The sequence below is a fragment of the Podarcis pityusensis genome (genome assembly GCF_964106645.2).
Source record: "Podarcis pityusensis genome assembly, chromosome: 17".
Classification (NCBI taxonomy): Eukaryota; Metazoa; Chordata; class Lepidosauria; order Squamata; family Lacertidae; genus Podarcis; species Podarcis pityusensis.
The window spans coordinates 3,787,468-3,793,076 of NC_138042.1; positions in this window are offsets into that span (position 1 = coordinate 3,787,468).

Below are 5,609 nucleotides of genomic sequence, written 5' to 3' on the forward strand. Positions count from 1 at the left end.
TCAGCACCATCATCTTAAATAAGACGGACAGTTCCACCTCCACATTCATACAGGTTCCCTCAAGAGCCAAGATGGCTGCACTCCAGCTAAGTGTATAAACTATAAAATCAAGTATATGAAGCTGAAATCATTGCATCCTGACAAAGCATCTGTGACAATGACCCTTGGCTTGAGGGCAGGGAGACTCCTGGGAAGCATCGGTGGGAAGGAGTCAAAGCACTGGCAGCTCCCCACCAACCTGCCAGGGATGAAGGCCTGTTTGTGGCTAGCATGGCTCTGAGGCCCACCTTTCCTCCTCAACAGCTCCCTCCTCTTCCAGGTACCATCCCCACGGCACTGATTCCACCCCCGTCACCAGAGAGCAGGAGCAGCATGGCTGGGTGTGGACCTGTGGCTATGTGCTTAAGGGCACTGCTCCTGTAATTCCGCTGCACCACCCGCTTGCCCTTTAGAAATTACAGAATGCAATGTAAGCAAAGTCATACTATGACTATGTGACTGAATCCCACCTGAAAATAGCAGCAGTCTGAAGCGCCCTCTGAGAAACAGATGAAAAGCTTTGTCACTTCCAGATGAACATTCATTCTGATTTGTTTGCAGGGAGGTTAGACAATGCCACATCAAGCAAATGTTATCCTACACTTATTCTGTCACTTCCCAGATTGCAAAAAGCCCACTTTGGGAGAGGGGTTATTGGGCAAGAGTTTGAAATCAATCATAACTGTGCAACCTGAATTTGCTGGCATGTGATTGAATCCCACCTAAAAACAGAGACAGCCTGGGAATGCCCTGAATTGGATAAGATTCTCCTGGGCGTAGGTTTTCAGGTTGTATCGAGGGATGCTGAGACTGAAAAACACACAGCAGGTTGAATCCATATATCTATAGCTATAGCTCTATCATCTGTATCTGTATTTATATCTATAGCTATATCAGCTGTATCCAGCCTTAAGCAAAAGCTATAGATAAGGCCCTGTGATTGAACACTCCCCCATGAAGAGGCCTATACAACAAACCAATTGTTTCTCCACAGACCGTATTATGTCATGTTATCTTTCTTTTCTTCACCTTGGTATAGTCTCTTGAATGACTCATGCAACCCTGAATTTAAGATGATGTCATTGCTATTCTATGATGGGAGCTAAATCTTATTTAAAAATCAATGAATTATCTGTTCCTCCAGCCCAACTGAACTATCCGAGCCCAGGAAGAGTTGTCAAATTGTCTCCTTTCCCGCAACATTTTCGATCTTGGGATGGCCATTTCTGCATCATCCAAAAAAGAAAAGGAAATGCAGCAGGCATGCACACACACACACACACACTTTGAAGGGCAACACATATTTATTAACCTATGCCAATTTATATGCCTAGGTGCCATTTTAGAAATTGGTACAACTCAAGTGAGGAAGTCTGTGACCAAGTGACCTGTCGGCCTGCTGAGTCAGCTATCCACACAAACTGTTGATGAGCAGCTCCTGTTCTCCTTCCTTGTGGTCCTGTATCATTAAACCAGACTTGAAGAGAGCTGTCCTCTGCCCATCCCAGTTCTTTGTGCATGGCCTCATGGTCCAGCAGCAACCAAGATTCCAAGTCGGAAACCATGGTGCCACAAGCTGAGGAGGGGGACAAGGTGCCTGGCTCTGGTCCTGATGGTGCTGATCAGGGACTCAGAGAACATGATGCTGGCAGGCTGGTGCAGACTAAACTGGCTCCCACAGGACCATGGCCCATAAAATCAGTGCCAGGACCTTCACAGGCACCTTCCTTTGGGCCCTAGGAATTCAGGGCCTCCCAGACTTCTTCACCAGCCCAAGAGTGCAGTGAACACATCAGGCAAGAGGCCATAGAGAGAAGCAGCAAAGCATCTTCAGGCCAGAAGGTTGCTGCCCTGACTCCCTAGGCATCTTCAGGAGCCTATGCAATCAGGGTCCCTTAAACAGGCTGTTGTGTGGACAGAGCCTTAGTCCACCCCTCCCTCTGTGCATGTGCAGAGAGAACCAGACCAGTGATAGACATGCATTGCAAAGTGCAGTAGAAGAAATGGCTATCCCAGCCTTCATCAGCCTGGGGCTGATGGGAACTGTAGTCCAAAACATCTGGCTGGAGGGCACCAGTTTGGCAAAGGCTGGGTTAAACATTTGTGTCCTGAATACAGGGGCTTCATCAGAACGCAGCTGAGGTTTGTTTAAAGAAACAACCACCAGTTTCTGCATCCTGTTCCATAATGCCTGCCTGTCTTTCACCTGTTAAAAGTAATCCTTCCCAGGAGTATGTAAGAGGGAAGCGCTACCCCAATTTTAATTGAGGAAGAAAATAAAGGTGCTTTTTATATCAGAAGTCTGGGAAGCATTAGGCAACTGTTTCTGATCAGAAGAAAGAAAGAAAGAAAGAAAGAAAGAAAGAAAGAAAGAAAGAAAGAAAGAAAGAAAGATTTAATAAAGGACATGCGACTTCTCTGACATATACCATAAATTGTGCTTTCTTTTCTGCTCTGGCTCAGCTTTGCCGAGAGTACGGGAATCACACACTGGCATCTCTTGAGTGGGTAATGGAGAAACAGAATGAACCAGCCAAGGGATGAGATCATCTGTTTATACTCACTACTTCTTCCATTAAAGTGGGGAGGGGAGCGAGGCTTTTAAGGGCTGATCGCTGGCCTGTGAAACTAGCCCTTTGTTTGTCAGGATGATTCTTGCCGTCTCTCTGCTCCTTTGTGTGTAAGCCTGACTGATGATGTGCTCCTGGCATGTCTCTCCCTTTCAAAAGAGATGGTGTCATCTGAGAGATACACTCAAAGAGACCAGCAGCATTTCAGCAAAGTAAAAGCTGTGGGGAACAGGGGAGTCATGGCTGGCCCACTGACCATTCAGCAAGGTGTTTGCGTTGAGTTGCAGACATAATAAGAACTCTGAGGGATCAGATCAACTTCCTACCTCGTCCAGCATCCAGCTTCCTTGAGTGGTCAGCCAGATGCCTAAGGGACGTCTGCAGGCAGAACATGAGGGCAGCACCCTTCTTCTCCTTCTGTGGTTCCTTAGCGACTGGTGTTTAGAGATGCCACCTCTAATTCTGGGTGAAACAGTTGGCCATTGTGATGACGAGCCATTGACAGCCTTTTCTTCCATGAATCTGTATAATCCCCTTTTAAAACTGTCTTAAGTCCTTGGCCTTCACACTACATTTCATAAGTTATTGCTGCATCTTGGAAGTAAAAGAGAAAAGGAAACAGGGCATTAATAAAGATGTTATGCGGGTTGTTCTCTTGTTCTGTAGGTTGTTCCTGTATTGCTGTGAGCACTGTGAGCTCAGTAAAAAAGTCCATTTCGGTTTCTCTTGGTTTCCTATTTCTCTATTCTAAAGTTTGGTTCACGGGTCATTTTCACACCAGTTTGTGAGTTCTTTTGAAAAAAGTCCTCATGAGAATTCCTCAGAATTTTGGTGCACATTTCCACGTAATATACACATATTTGTACAAATTTTGTGATATACACATTTTTAAATGCATATATTTCATAATTCTACTTACAGTTAGGTAGCCGTGTTGGTCTGCCGTAGTTGAAACAAACAAACAAAAGAAATCCTTCCAGTAGCACCTTAGAGACCAACTAAGTTTGTTATTGGTATGAGCTTTTGTGTGCATGCACACCACACGAAAGTTAATACCAATAACAAACTTAGTTGGTCTCTAAGGTGCTACTGGAAGGAATTTTTTTATTACATTTCATAATATTAGGCTTTAATTCAATGGGACTTACTCTGAGTAGACATGTTTAGGATTGTGCTGCCTGTAAGGCGCACACACACACACACACACACACACACATTGAGCACACACCTGGTCAGCACTCCTGGTGTGAACACAGAGACAAATCTAAAACCAATTATCTGAAATATTGGAATGTGTGAGAGGCCTTGCTTTGCCACACATGGCATCAATAATATGCCTCCTATCCTTAATTTACATCCTGGATGAGATGTATGTCTGGTTTTAATGTTTCACCTGAACAAAGCTTATGGCTTGTTTCTCTCGAAGCAAAACAAACCATGATCAGTAGTTTGGGCATAGCACTAAGCCAACTCCTGCATGGTTGATTCCTTACTGGAGGAAGAAAGGGACCAAGTGGGAGCCCTTAAGCTGCAGATGCTACCATGGTTAAGGCTTAGTACTGCATCCAAACAGTAGGGATTTATTTACACTTAAAGTGAATAGGGAGTGAGGATCTAGGCTGGTGCAGAGTGAGGTAAGGGTGCTTAACCCTTTCCCCTCTGCTATTCTCCTAATCTCAATTGCATTCAGTCCTCTACCTAGCTGATGCTTGTCCCACTAGTGGGGAAAAATGAGCACACATCACCATTTCCATTATTTTGACTTATTCCCCCCCCCCCAAAAAATGGTCTCTAAGTCACTTACAGAAAGGTGACAGACCAAAAAAGTACACCATATAAAACAACAAAACCATTCCAATAACCCGTAAACAAACCCTGCAGATAAAGCAAGGACATTTCATTCAATAGGCACATTGAACCTTTTTGAGTCCATGGCTCCCTTGACCAACTACACACTTTCTGCGGCACCCCTGTGGGGCTCAGGAGCCCAGTTATGTCACCCCTTGCCTGCAGAGATAGCAGCCCCTCACCCCTTTTCGAACACTCTCGCTTGTGGAGGGTTCCCTCAGCCTCTTCTCTTCCCTCTCCTTGGGAGTCCTCTGGGCAGCCACTGCTGCTGCCCCTGGTCTCTGAGTTACCCCCCCCACCCTATAGAGAGATGCCTCCTCACACTGCCCCACAGGGGCCTGGGAAGCTCCCCCTGGCCAGCCCCAGACACACCATTTGCCTGCAAAGCTTGTAGCCAGGGCTGCTGCAACGAACAGCTATGCAAGCCTTGGGGAGGCAGAGACATGAGAGGGCATCAGAGGAGGGAAGGAAAGAGGGACAGAGGCCAGTGTTTCCCACAGCACCCCTGACCATCATTCAAGGCACCCCAGGGTGCCATGGCACACTGGTTGAAAACCACTGCAATAGGTCATCAACCACCTTGTCATAATCCGCCAAAAGCCTAGGAAAACAGTTTAACCTGGCTGGCACCAAAGGATGATAATGATGTCAACCTACAAGAAAATCATGGCTTGGCTTAGCAATGTGTGCAAATCCGCTCTGGGTGTTGGTTTTAAACAGCCCCACGTCACCTGAAGTGCCTGGCAAAGAAGCCACTCATAAATTTTAGAAATGAAAACAAATACTGTACGAGGAATCCCATAGCCCTGCCTTGATGAGAGGGGAAGTAGAATCGGTCTCAGGCCAGAGTGTGCTAGCCAATCCAGCTCATTCAGAGACGGTGGGAGGGCCTAGATTCATTCCACATATTGGCCAAAGAAACGGCTCTCCAGTCCATGAGTGGTATGATTGGGCTTCACAAGTGGGATGAATGGATGCTTTTATTTGCATGAGAGAGAAAAGAGGATGTTTGTGTTCACGCTTGCAGTTGTGTTTTGAAGTGTGCGTGCGTGGGAGGGAGCAAGCAGCATTCCTTTTTGTGTGTGTCTGTCCCTCCACAGGGCGAGTGCTGCGGCTGTTTACATCTGTGGGGTAAATGTACTAGTGGGATGA